The sequence below is a fragment of the Apteryx rowi genome, unplaced genomic scaffold (assembly GCF_003343035.1).
Source record: "Apteryx rowi isolate R43461 unplaced genomic scaffold, aptRow1 scaffold_783, whole genome shotgun sequence".
Classification (NCBI taxonomy): Eukaryota; Metazoa; Chordata; class Aves; order Apterygiformes; family Apterygidae; genus Apteryx; species Apteryx rowi.
The window spans coordinates 187,970-202,816 of NW_020451075.1; the positions used below are offsets into that span (position 1 = coordinate 187,970).

The following is a 14,847-nucleotide window of genomic DNA, read 5'->3' on the forward strand; positions in this document are numbered from 1 at the left end:
GGCCGCGGACCGGGCCGCACCGCATCGCGCCGGCCGCCCTGTCCCGCCCGCAGGCACCGGCCTGCGCGTGGGCTCTGCTGGGAGCCGGCTCGGCGCTGTTCTCTGTCTGCGTTTGTTTGTTTTTATCCTTTTTTAATCCTCTTATCTGAGTGGTCGTGGCCCCGAAGCTGTTAGGTGCCTCTTTAAATGCAGCAGAAATATTCCCTTTTCTCTAGATGCTGAAATTGGTGAATTCGTGCTGCTGGCTGCAGTGTATGCTGCACTTATATATATATATGTGTGTGTGTGTGTGTATGTATGTATATATGTATATATATGTATGTATATAGTGTGTGTGTGTATATATATATACACATACACACGCACACATATATATATCTATAGCTGTACAAGTAGTGTGTGCTGATGCATGCCCTGAGCGATGCCCCTTAGCTGTGGGCAAGCTGGAGCAGTTTGCTGGTGGCAGGCCCGTGGCAGGGTCCAGGGGAGAAGATGCTGTTCTGTCCTGACGGGGAACTGCAAACCTGCCAGCGGCAGCGGGCAGGCAGGCTGTCACTTTGGGAATAGGCCAGAAAGTGTGTAAACCCCATAGTGAATTATTTGAAAGTGGTTTTAAGTCTGTTCCTTATGCAGGGTTTTAGTTGTCCTCTCTCGCATGGAGTCCATATGTTTTTTTGCAATACAGGGATTGCTAGAGCTTTGCTTCCAATATTGTCCGGCATTCAGTATTCAATTAGTTCAGTATTCAGTATTGTCCTGCAGATTAGGTGGAAGATAGTAAGTAAGAATCCTTGTGCAGATTCTTCCTGCTTCTCAGTTGAAGGAGATGACTGAGCATCTGTCTAAATAACCAGAGTAGGACTTTTGAGAAAGTTGAGTATGCTCTAATTAAAATAATTACATTGTAGTGAGAGTAACAATGTAAGTGCATAATTCCCTGGTAGGTATTCTGGTAACCTTGTACCTTTTGTTTATGTCTGTGATGAGCAAGCAGATTAACACTGAAATGGCTTTCATATATTTCTCTAGTTCATCAGGAAGTCTGTTAATAGTTTTTACCTTTCTAGCTTTCATTGCCTTAATTTTTATTCTTGCACCATCTGATGATAAGTTTGAGCAGTGTTTAGACATGTAAATTGTTACTTGTGTCAGGGAAACATATTACAAGGAAATAGTCTTCGTGGAATGTAGTGGATCTGCCTGAAGTGGTTGCTGAAGCACATATATTGAAGGAGAGAGGAAAGGCATCTAGAATTTCTCCTTAATTAGAAGGTCAAACAACACTTTACTATAAACTGTGGGAGATGTAAAGTTTAGGTTCTCTAATGAGCATCTCTAGTCCTTATTGCATTTCATTTACTTATTTGCCAAAGTTTTATTACAGTAAACTTACTGAAAACTTATGCATACAGTGTCATTGGTTAGTATGTTTTTCAAATGGGAACTTCTAATAATACTAGGACATAATTTCACAATCTTTGGTTTATGTTTACATTAATTGCATGTTTACAAACTGTTTTATGCTCAGGCTGAGTATCTCTGAGCTATAGGCTTGAACCTGTGTTGTTAGCCCTCACAGCAGTGTTCTGTCTGGTTCTTGGATTTATCTAACTCCTACTTTTGCCCTTTTAAAATCTGATTTTGCTTTTTTAAAAAGAGAGTTCCTCCTGACCTTATATAAAAGGCTCTTTAAGCATTCTCAATTAACTTGCCTGTGAAGTCTAGCTGGTATAGACAGCTGTTATTTCCCTAGTTGCCAGGGAGGAGGTGGTATTTGGAAACAGCCTTTGGAAAATTTGGGGTACAGTCGGAAGGCTTAATTGCAGTATCATTAAGGCTTCCTCATCTTGTCTGCTAAGAAATTTACAGTAATGTTTCTCTATAAAAGCAACTTGGATTTTTTTTTTTCCCCCTGTAAGGACAATGATGTGGTTGATGATAGAATATCTCAGTTGTACTTTGTGGTTTTCAGATTGTTAGACCTAAATTATTATTGTTGTTACTATTATTTGGAAGGAAGAAAAAGCCCAGAATCTTAAGAAAAACAAACAGGCAAAACTCCTGTGCTGAAGATGAGTAAGACCTTGTGCCTTTTGTTCACTGACCCTGGGTTTGGTCAATTACTTCTGAGGGTCATGATCACGAGAGAGTAGAGAAGTAGTGTTTGACKTGTTCAGTAGAGTTAACATAAAATTTCTGAGGTTTAAATATTGCAGTATCTACTAAGAGGAGCTGAACTACATAAATTACAAAAAATCTGTACTAAAAGAAAACAAATGTTACACAAACAGTCCAAACTTTTCATTTCTTAGCTCTTGACTGTTTGACTTTACAAAAATTTATAGTTCTTTAGTGTACTTATGTATGTGTAATATCGAAAGCGTTCGTAACAAAATTCTTTTTCTTCTCTCTTTTTTTTTGATTTTCTTGAGGTGGAAATCTGCCCCTGGGCTTGAACCCACAAACTCTCTTGACCCACTATATAGATCTTAAAATATAATTAAAGAATGAACAGATACCTATTCCAGCTGTATGTTTTATGTTAGAAGTTTGTCTGATAGCCACGTTACTTTGGTTAATGCTTTGTTTATTTATTGTGAGAGAAAGGTGGCTTGGAAGGTGACTTTAGTTCCCTAGAGCAGGATTCATGATCTTCTTAGAACTCTGTTTTCAGAATCAGCTGATTTTTATTTTTTGTTTAATTTCTTAAAGCTTTTAAAGATATTCAGACTAAGGCTTGCTTGAAGGATGAAAACTTCCAAGCAATTGGATTGGGGTTATGAGTTAGAACAAAACCCTTCACAAAGCTCCTTTTCTCGGATTCAGTTTTATTCATTCTTTGCCCAAAAGTTGCTAGAATCATTTGCAGTGCTATACAAGAGAAAAATAGTTTTAGGATAATTTCCAGATATACTTTTGTCAAGACAGTTTCATTTTACAGTCATTGTTCTGCATTTTGAGGGTAAGTTCTTAATGTGGTTCCACTACTGTACCAACAAGTAAAATAAACTTTGATGTCGGACAGCATATTATAGCATAGCGAATTGAAAGTCAACCATACGATTGATTTGGCTTCTCTTGAAACTGTGATAGTTTGAGTTTCTGAATTTTTATTGTTTATACATTTATTTTTTTTTAATAACTGTGGTTGCTATGGCAAGTCCCAGCTGAGTAAGCGATTATTCTTGAACCAGGTTAAGCGCTTGTTTTCCTACAGGGGATGCTGGAGAAGCTTGACTCAAGCTAAGTGTGAATGGCCAGTGGAAATGGTTCAGATGAATAAATGCATGCACTTGGGAATGTGATTAATTTAAACAGTTCTGAGATTCCGTTTGGACATGACCTCAATTATATTAGTTTTCTTTCCTACTTGCTCTTAAATTATAAACATTTCAAAACTATCAATATTTATAACAGGTAACTTGTTCTAAGTGACTTTTGACAGTCTAAATTACCTTATTCTCTCAGTGGGTTTTGTTACTCTTTTTGCTATGTTATTTGAATACATAACAAATAAAGCCATGTATATTAATCTCTTCTGTGCATGTATGTAGCTCTGACACAGTAACAGGAAAGATGGACACTTCAAAATAGTGAAATATGATTGTATACCCACAAATCATGCTGAGAATTTAGTAATGATACTTGTATTTTAAACTACTGAGCATCAGTTTAGGAGTCTTCTTTACTATATATCTGGCCTTAGAAGCTGACATTTGTAGGGTTCAAGGGTACACTTTGTTATGTAGTAGTGGTAGATGAGAATGTGTATTGGTCTGCTTGCTTTAAATATAATTGGGTTAATCCACATCATCTGTATTTCTAGTGGTAAAATGAGCATATGATGCATTGATGAAACTTGCTTGAGGAAGGCAGAAGGTGCAAACTGGCAGATAATCTTTCTGTCTATTGGCACCAAGAAATGTTGTAACTAATCTTTTGGGTAGCTGCTGCTTATCTTTCTTAAACACACCCACAGAAAAACCCAAAGCTCACTTTTCTTTACAGGGCTTAAAAGATTTTCCTCAATGTCAATATGTACTTTTTGCTGTTTACTTGTGTTATATGTATAAATATATGCAGATTCATAAATATTTACATTGTAGAAAAGATCCTGTCTTCATACAACTCAGTGTTTTTGGGAAATGTGACAGTCTCAGGCTTCTGCTATCTGGAAAAAGGTGGAGTGGTAGTAAAAGTGGATATGGTACAAATAATTGCTAGGCTATTTGTCATCTCTGTAGAAAAATCCCTCCATGGTGCATGCTTACACACACCCTGGGCTGACCATCAGCTGAATAACAAGTGATTTTATAGCTGTGTAGCCTTCCTAGGAAAAGACTATAGTAGGAAGGTGATTTAAAGTTACCTGCAGTGGAGCCGAGTGCAGAGGGGGCTGGGGAGGCCCCAGCTCTCCAAGCATCCCAGTGGGAAGTGGTGGTCCCCTTTTGGGGGAATGATCTCCAGGGGGACCATGCTAGGAGCAGTGCTCATGCAGTGCTTGCACATCTAGCTTCAGCCAGCCTTGGGTCCTGCCTGCTCCTGCTGTTGGAGACCCCAAAAGGGCTAATGTGTGGCCCTGCAAGGTATTGAGCTCAGTGAGCGCCCTTGAGCAGGAATCCCTTAGGAGTGGGAATCTCTTTGGAGGGGAAGGAGCTAATGGTGGGCGCTCTCCTGGGGGCCTCTTGGTTGCTGTAGGAGATGCTGACCCCACCGGGGCACACCCGCCATGGGTTTGGTACCCTCAGCGTCCTGCAATGAGGTCCTCGTTGGACCTGTCCCCATAGCCTGAGAGACGTGAATGTGACAAGCCTTGAGCTTGTGGCTACAGTGGTTGCGTGGCTCCATGTGTGCAGTTCAGGGTGAGGCGCCCTGGCACAAGAGGTGTCTGGGCACAATTCAAAGTGAATTTCCTTTCCTGGAGAGTGGGTAATACTAAACCCTAGGAGGAAAGTTACCGTTCCTTTTAACCTTAATGATATTCTTATTTCAAATAGTGGGTTAATATTGACTTGTGGGGAACTGGCGCTTCTGGTTTTGCGTTTGAGAGAAGTGTGCGCCCTGGCAGCCAGGTGTGGTGCCCCCTTGGCCCCGATTAGTGTGTGCTCCTGCTTTACGAGGCAGTTAAGTGGTGTGGAGTGGAATTGAGTGGTTGGGCCAGGTGTTGGGAGGTAGGTTTTCCCAGTTTAATGATATTATAGTAAGATTTTCCCAGTTTAATAGTGTGTCTCTCAGCAAGCCTGTCATAGGATTGGTTTCTGCAGACCTGCTTTTCAGGAATATTGATTAGGAGGTAATGAAATGACCAAACAAGGTCATTTAAAGTCCGTCAAACAAAAAAATGTACACTGCTCTATCTGAAAAATAAATTGGAAGATATTTTAGTCAAACTGGTACTATTTCTGTTTTTAAAAGTAGCTTTTGATTTACAATCCAACTCAGTACAAAAAATAATGTAAAATTTTAGTCAAATATTTTGACTTTTAGAGTCAAGTATTGCTGATTTGGAACAAAAATGGCTTTCCTCCTTCCCCAAAAGGCATCCTAAGACTTCAGACAGCGTGTAGCTTTTGCTTACTAGGTGACTGTGTTTCTACAAATGATTAGCAGTGTTATACCTCTGCAATGCTCTTCTGAATAAATAAAATATTAAGTAAAAGCAATAGTATTAAAATGGTGCTGTTGGTTTTAGAAAAAATACTCGGGTTTTAAAACCAATACTGTGGTATTTTTTTAGGACATGAGTCCCAAGGGTCAGATGTCCTTCTATGTAGTGATTCAGGCTGAATGAAGCACAGAAGTTCGCTGTGTAAATGGTACAGGGAGCTTTCAGAGATGCTTACCTTCACATGCTTCAGGCATGCAAGAGGCTTTCAGGAATGAGATAAAAGTATAGTATGGCTGTATGTCATTTAAAAATAATTCTGATAGGGACATGGACACTTACTGGTGAGAAACAAAAATGCTGTGAACCTGAAATTGATTTATGGTCTTCTTACAGTATAGTTTAATTACTTTGAGTGGATTCACTGGCATACATTAAATCGATAAGGAGAGTGTGCTGAATTTTATGTTCTGAATGTAAAGTTCAGGTAAACTGTCATGATACATTTCTCAAGCTAAATAGGTATGGATTCTTATTGGGTGGTATCAGAAGAAAAGCCTTTGATGAAGAATTTTCATGAAAGCTGCATATTTTCATTTATTGTATAAAAATGAAAGGATAAAACATTATGGATCATGAGCTCATTTAGAGGAAAATGAAAGCTTAATGCACTGGTAAAAGCTGTTTATTTCCTTTTTCTCCTCCACCCTGTGCTATAGTATTTCCTTAATTTGTTTTACGGGAAGGATTAAATTGTAACTTACTGTTTTGTTACTTTTTGTACTGTGTTGGATTTTAAATCAAAAGGTACTTTTTAACTTAGAAATATACCAATTTGACTAAAATATCTTCCGATTTATTTTTCAGAGTAGTGTAAATTTTTTGGTTGTTGTTGTTTAAATGAAGGTCATCCAGTGTGTTGCAGTGTTGGTGTATTAAATAGTTACAGGCAGGGAGAAAGAGAGCAAATGACAGTGTGCAATCTTTTTTTTAAATAGTCATTATTATTAAAGGCTTTGTTTGTTTATTTTAACTCTTGAATAAGTTGGTGCTGAAGCCAGAGTTTCAACCACAGGTTTGCATTGAATAAAACCGGATAAAGTTAATCTTTGTCATGTCATCTGGTGCTATATGCTGTATGTTGCTAAGAAGCAGTTGGATATACAATGTGAGGGCCCTGTAAAGTTAAAATTCTCAGCTGCCGGGGGTCAAGGCAGCCTGTCCCTCATGGGCAGCTGCTGGCTGAGCTGCTGCCGGCAGCCTGGGGGGGAGCTCCACCAAGAAGCGGCGAGGCCAGGCATGGGGTGACTGCCTCTGGGCATTTGCTCAGAAAGACAAATAGAAACCCCCTGAGACAAAAGCACTTTCTGACTTTTTTTTTTTTTTTAAACAAAAGTATAACTCGAATTTCCATGCTTAAATAAATGGTATGTCTAAAGCAGAGGGGTCTGAAATCTAAGGATGCCAAAATTTTGTCTTTCTCTCAGTCTCTCTGGCTCATCTCCCTTATCTGTAATGTGACAGACTGATGCTCTTCTCACCAGAGTGCTACTTAGAGCATATACTCAGATGCATCCCTTTTTGATTAAAATAACAGAAATTCTACACACGCGCACACACACAGAGCTCAGAAAACAACAGCCAAACCCATGTTTGATAGATAGCCAGTACATGAGCAACCTGTTGTAGTAGTATTGTTTGGGATGAAAGGTACTGTCTGAGGAACAGCAGATTAATTCTGGGTGCCCATGCTTTTTCCCCTTTTCCCTGGGGTCGTTACTGTTCTTGCTGCTTTTTTCTGTGTTCTTTGCAGAATTCTGAAATTGGTAATCTCGTCCGTGCTAACAACCAAGAAAGCTTTTCACACCCTGTTGAACATGCCATGAATTCTGTGCACACTGCAGTGTTAGCTAATAAGCTTTCCAGGAAAAGAAACCCATCTGTGTAAGCAAATGCTGTGTAAAGTGAAGCTGTAGGTCAGACCTGATCAGTCTTAATGTTTTGGGCTTGCCCAAAGCGATGCCATGCTGTGTTTGTTCCTAGTGTATGTGTGTGGCAGAGCAGGATTTGGTTTACAGAGTCACTGAAGCAGCAGGAAGACTCTCAAGCAGAAATATGGAAGAAGCGTCCTCTTAGGACAGCTGGAGGAGCTGCATGAGCAGGACAGCAAAATGGTGAAAGAAGCAAAGTGAGAAGACTAAAGCAACAGGGGAGGGGTGAATTGGGTGAGAAGAAAAGAATGTGAAGAGGAGAAGGGGTAGGAGATTAGTCAAGAAGCAGTACAAAAGAAAGAACTGGAAGTCAAAGGACAAGCCAAACATACCAAGCTGGTGTAACATCAAGGAGTATTAACGGGGTGAGAAAAATGAGAGTGCAGCAAAACAATCATGAGAACACCTCAGCGAGGATAGGACAGTAGTCAAAGCTTCAATTCATTCTGGCCTGAAGCGAAGCCATATGTTGCAAAAAGATTTTTTTTAACCTTTGTAAGTTTAGAATTAGTAATTTTTTTGTTGATTTCACGTACTCTACCAGAATATCAACACAGGTCTCTAAGAATTAATTAGCAAATCAGTGCAAACCACCACAGCCATCAAGCCCCACCAATAGCAGATCTTTTCTGATATCAGGGAATTATACCTTTGGTTTCAAGCTTAGCTATGCAAATTTAATGAACAAAACAACCCCCTCCTCCTAAATTCTTGGAGCGCCAGCGCCGTTGCAGGGGGAGTTGTGTTCTGCCGACTAAGCTGCAGTTACAGACTCTCCCTCCTTGTTCACATGCATGGGATTCCTTTGGGTCAAGCTTTTCGGCAATAAGCTTCTGCCATGTCATTGCGATGGATTCCCCAACAAAAAGGGTGGAGATGAGCAGAGTCAATTTCCTATTTTTAAAACGTGTGTGTCACATTGCACTTGATCTCCTGGCATGGGGATAACATCTGACCTAGGTTCTGTTGTCAGGGTGTTGCATCTTTCCCCCCAAACTTCAAGCTCTGGAAAGATACTGCATATAGTCATAGCCAGGCTGCATATTGAAATACCCCGTGATGACTTAGTGCATTGTCCACTGCAAGTAGTAATTACTGCTGTAGAACTAGTATGCAGGGCTCATCCATACTACCCATCCACGTGCTACTGCTGGCTGCTAGCACAGTGTAAGAAAGTTAAACCCACTCTTACAGAAATTTGCTGGCAAGCTTACAGTGATTCCAGTAATGTGCTGAGATACAGAACTGATAGGGTGACAGAATTGTTCTTTTATTTTGGGAGGGGGTATAAGATGCCCTAGAGGTAATACAGGAGCATCCTAAGACACTGTTACAGAAGAGTTTGCCTATGGATATTCTAAAAAAGTAGCTAGTAAACTCACACCTCGTTGCAGCCATCGGGAAAGAACATTCTGTCTTACCCTGGCTCACCAATCTCAATACCGGTTTTTGCCAAAAAGCCTTGAATGTTCCTGTTCATTACCTGCTGTGATGATAATAGGATATATACCCTCCCAGTAAATGAAAATGTGCTTGAATTGTTCAGGATGTTGAAATGGAATAATGCCCTTAATTACTTGGCAAGCATGACTGATTTTCAGCTGACTGCTGGTGGTCAGTATGTCAGCTAACCATTTTATCTCAACAAAAGCAGTGTTAGCAGCAGTGTCTTCCTGACCTCGATTATGGTGTGGGAGGGAGGGAATAACAATACTGAATCATGAAAGCAGAGCTTTTGGGTTTGGTAAATGGTGCTTGATTTGTGTGCCAAGATATCTGATACTGCACAGAATCCAGTGTTGGAGGTGATAAGATGGCTGCATCACTGAGAATTTGTGCCTTGATTGAATGCTTATATTGTAGGTGTTGCTTGTTTAAAGAAACATGTATGTCTTGGTGTAAGTAACCATATTTTGTATGGTATTTACCTGCAGTGGACAGAAAATGGATAGGTAGAAATGTAAGCTGATCCTAATGAAGAAGGTCACGTGAAAAATCCGTGTGTGACTGAATGTGGAGCACTTTTAGTTTGGAGAGTTGACGTTTCCAAAAAAAAGTTTTTTCTGTGCCTTATGCTTTCCTTCAAATCTGTGCCTGCTTACTGAAGTCTGCTTCTGCTCCCAGACCATTCTAATGCCAGGGCAAAGCAGTTAATGCGAGCCATTCTAGCCCACAGTAGTCTAATACTAAATGATTTTTTTCCGTTATGTAACTATTCTTTTGGGTTTTGCTAGGTTGCTGGGATGGTATAATTCAGTGCTGTAATTTTTGTTTTTCCCTCTTACACCTATTGAGCCTTTTTGTTACAATTACAGGGTTATTTTTGAAAGCTTGACTGCATGTCAGATCTGTTGCACAAAGAACTGTCAGTTGCTGTTTGCTTTCTTCTGTCTTTTACTTTAATCAGGTAGGTTGATAAATGATGTAAAAAGCATTTTTTCTTTGTTGTTTTAGCATATGCAAATCTGTTGCTTAGAAACTAAGAAAAGCTTAAATCCTGAAAAGAACATGTTAAATTAATCCCCTTTACAAAAAGACAGATTCTGTCATCCAAGGCACTGAAAAAGAGCATTCAAACTGAGAATATACAGTGTATCACTATTCTCTGAAGCACTTTGGTTACTGTTTTGTTAAAATGCTGTCAGCTCAATCTGAATTGATGGGTATGTAGTTGATCAGCTGGTGCTGTTGAGATTTAATTAAGTTAAAACAGAATGGAAATTACATTTAAGTGAAAATTTGAGGGAGATCTGGAAGTTTGATAGAATACTGACTATTATAGTCATTGCTGTTCTGTTCTTTGAAGAGAAAATCTATTCCTTTTGTTAGCTCTGGCCTTCATAAGAGCCTTTTGTGATCAGAGTCTCAACAGTTTAACTGCTTTATTGAGTAGGAACATTATAAGGAATATTGAATCAACTAATTCTTCACAGAAAAATGCTTTAATTGATTTATTTTCTGTAAGCCAGTAATAGAGAAGAATGACACAGTGGAACACAAAAAACATGAAAATGTTGTGTTGCTATAGGGACAAAACTTAACTTTCTAACAAACTGGAGTTCCTCTGCCATGTAGACCAAGCCTATTCCTGTGGGAATGTTGTCATTAATTCCTACAGAGTTTGCTGAGATTGATCCCATAGACCCCAGTTCAGCAGGGCATTCAGTCAGCTTTTTAAGTTTATTCCTGTTTTAATTTCTCTCTTACTATGGATGGACTGCTGAACATCTTTGTTCCTCCTTTGTGAAGGATATGCTTCTTTTCCTCTTCTTTAATTGCTGCAAGCAAAATTTTCCTGATTTTCATCATCATATCCTGTCCTGTGAAGTGGAGTAAGCTTTTTTTTTTAAGACTGCTTTTAAAAGACAAGACAAGCCATATATACGTACATGTTTAAATTCACGAATTGCGCTGCAATTGTAATTTTCAGTATATGTCCTAGGTCTGAGATTTTTGCTTAATTTAAAATTCAAAGATGCTTTTGCAGACTTGGAAAAAGAGAGCCAATGTCAAAGGAAGTGCTATTTAAAACCACTGAGAGACTTCCTCCTTGTCTTATTTTGAGCCTGGGGGCATGCACAAACACTTAGAGAGTGAATGCATCCATTTAAAAAATAGGACAAAAAAATGTGTCCAGCGGACTGTGAAAAGGTACAGGGCAACCCCTCCCAACACCTGTTTTCAGTCAGATGAAACAGTGTTCTCATCTACAAAGTAATAAAGTATTCTAGAACTTTTGTGATCAGGCAATATTTTTGATAAGTCATTTAAACACAAATATCTCAGACTTTGTCATGATTCTTCCTCTGTTTTTTGGATAAGAAATAATGTTTTTCCTTACAGATTTCAGTGTTTGGGATCTTTCTGGGTTATGTAAGACAAGGCATATCAAAAACGATTCCTTGAACATCCTGAAACATCTCTGTTTTCTTGAGCTGTATTCTCATGCTCTTATTTACGTGTGTCTTATGTGTCTTATTCTTTTTGGATTTATGCAAGTTTTAAGAACATATATAATACCAGGTGTAACTGTGGTGTATTCTGTGAAGCAGTTGGTAGGGTGTGCTGTAGCTTTCCTGCCTGTCACAAGGATCAGAATCTGCAAATATCTGTGTGTGTGTGTGGGGGGGGGGGTGTTGTTTTGTTTTGTTTTGTTTTGTTTTGTTTTGACACACAACTGACAGGCGAGAAGGAAATGGGTAGAGCCTGAGCTATGGCAATATGCTCAGTTGTGCAGTTGCACTGGCATGCTGCTGAACATACTGTGATACTTCCACTATTTCTCCATCAGTGGAGGAGCAGAGAGAAACTCTGAGCTGATCAGGCCTTGCTGATCCCAGATCCATGCAGTATGTACTGCCCCTAACTGCAAGCTGCAGTTTCAAACTGCTGATCCAGCCTTTTGTGAATGGGAGGCCCCAGCCTCTCCTCTTGAGCAGTGGGAACTTGCTCTGAAGTTATGATAGTCATAGAATACATTTTTCCTGAAGTCAGTGTTTATATCCCTTCCTTTTTAAAAATGCATTTATGGATCTCATAGCTTTCAAGAGTTTGAATTGTAACTATCTGCATTTTTAAAGAATTTATGCTTCTTTTGAACCATGAGTTCCAAGCATACTTTAAGTTAAATGAGTAAAAATAGGTACTTTGGGGAATTTCTTAGGTTTGTTTTTTTAAGATGTGTATTTAAAACACTGGTGTCCAAGAATGGTGATGCAGGTGAATCCTTGTGGTCTGACTGGTATGGTGTGCCAAAACTAAGAGACCCTGTTTGTGAACATGCTAGTGCTCAATCCTCTCTTTTGCATTTGAATGGTGACTTCGTACATGCCTTCTTCCAGGAAGAGTATTTGCACTGTCTGTGTTAAGTTGGGCTCTTGCATTGCTTTGTGAGGAGCTCTGTTGCTTTTCATTAATTGCAGAGGAAGATTGACCAGGGTTGTTATTTGTCTGGTGCTGAGTGGTATGGTTATCAGTCTGAATGATGGGATGAAAATGGTATGATATCCAGCCAAAGGTCCGGACATGGGTTCCTGCATGTATGAAAATTCCTGGAGCTCTTGGCTTCAGGAAAAATCAATTGCCAGAAAGCACCAGTTCTTATTGAGGATGGAGGAGCATATCAACCTCTGGGTGTCTAGGCAACCTTATTAAACTGGAAAAAAAAAAATCAAACATCTTGCAAGTATCTTGCAAGTCTTCTGTCTGGTATCTCCCAGATTCCACATAGAGCTGCTGTTAAGCGAATATGTGTGTCGTGTGAAAGGGAGGGACGGAAGGCCCTTCCTTATCTTTATAATTTACGTTTGCCTGCCAGAGCCCCCTGTTTGAGGACTTTCCCTGAGACAGTTTCGCAAAGTAAAAAGAATAAGATTTTATTAAAGCGACAGATACAACAGGTTCGGAATTGCCGTTGATAAATGCACTTGCTGCTACAAATTTTCTTTCTATGAGCTCAAACTAACAATTAAGCGCTTTCAATAATAATATATTTTCCCGGGTAACGTCCGACGTTTGTCGGAGGCGCAAGTCTTACCAAAGAGGCGTCCCTGTTTGGGGGAGGGGAGAAGGAGGCTCGCTCGTCAGCAATCTCCGGTGAACAGGTCGGCGGTTCAGTTTTCTTCCCTTCCAAAAACTTTAGTGAGCTATCCTCTGTTTTATAGTTGCTGAAGGTGGGATGTGGAAGCGTGGCAGACATACTTCATTGGACAGATTGCCATTTGCACAGTTGTTGGGGGTATGTCCCCCTTATTTACATATCATTATGCAGCAAAGGGCGTGATTTTTAATATGGTAAGCAGGGATAATGAGGCTGGGGGCACCATAGGTCAACAGTTAGTCTGTGAGCAGCAATTATTTTTTGGGATGCAACCCTTTGTGGTCGGGGCGGACCGTGATACCTCCATATCGCTCCAAACTGTCTGGCCTTCACCAGCTAGTTCGTTACTCATGTTGCAAACGGGTGGTGTGCTTTGGCTGCCACGTACTGTTTTTCCCGTGTGCCCCCTTATCTTTCTCCCTGAATTCTCTCTTCTTCCCACAATGTGCAAAGAGTACATTAAGTGGCTTGGTTTAGTTTTGACCAGGTGTGGAGGTGATGTCAAAATCCTGCTTGTTGCAAGAAGTGATTATGTTTCTGAATATGCACCACAGCAGTTACTACATGCTGATACTTCTGTGGTTTTGTGACATCTATGATGTCCGTTTATTTCTTAGCCTGTGGCTCAGTGTGGCTCAACTCTTTGCCCATTTGGCTCTTTCCATCTATCTAGCAAAGTGCTGTAAGGTGGTTGGTCTGTGTGTTTGGGGCAGGGAGGAAGGAAGAGCGGGTCTTTCCAAAGAGAAAGCTTTGCTAGGTAGGGGGTGAGCTGTCTGATGAGAACAGGACCTCAGGACAGGTCTACTCTGCTGTCTCTGCCATGGGGACAGCCTAGGTAGAGAATTGGAGGGTGTTGTGATGGAGACAGGAAGAATGAGACATCACTTATTCCCACTTCCAGCCTCCTGAAAGCTTTCTGATTTCCTTAATTATCTTAATTTCAACTACTGTGAAAGGGTTTGTCTTTAACAGAACAAARCATCAAGATTGAGATTGCTATGCTTCTGAGGGTTGACTTGTTGCAAGCAAACAAAGATTAATCTATCTGAAAAACATTGACTGAGTCTATTTAAGATTATATAGTCAATCTGTAATTTTAGGCCCAGGTGTTTTAAGATGGGTTTTGAATCAATATTGTGAAAAGCCACTGAAGTAAGAACCAAAGTCGTGTTTGCCTGTGGATGTGGTGTTAACTGTAGAGGCTCAAAGTAGAAATCTTTCATTTTTAAAATCCACAGCATTTTGGGGAGATTTTTTTTTTTTTCTGATTTGGCAGTCACTGCAAATTCATGCAAGCATTATGCTGCTATCTGATTGAACAGAGAAGTTACGGGCTTCCTCATCCTGCAAGAATCCCCCTGTTGATTTAGGCATAACAATATTTTGACATAGCTGGAGTATAACAGAGGAGATAAGCATTAATTTGGGGTAAAAGGAAAGAACCTTTGGTTCTATCTGAAAAGGAAAAGAAGCCTAGAGAAAATCAGGGTGGCATTCATACCTCTTACCTTTCTTACTGTGGTGCAAAGCTCAGGATCTCACTGCCCTGACTGTCCCGTGGGCTAAAATGGAAGTTTTACCCTAATTTCACAAAGGAATTGAATCTCAGAAAAGTAGCCTGAGAGCGAGTGTACTGGAGAGGGTGATTAGAG

The 14,847-nt window shown here is 40.0% G+C and overlaps 1 protein-coding gene across 2 annotated transcripts in view; it reads left to right on the forward strand.

Moving 5' to 3' along the window:
* CYFIP1 (cytoplasmic FMR1 interacting protein 1) overlaps nucleotides 1-14,847 on the forward strand; it is an 88,566-nt gene that overhangs the window by 3,765 nt on the left and 69,954 nt on the right. The window lies entirely within an intron of this gene.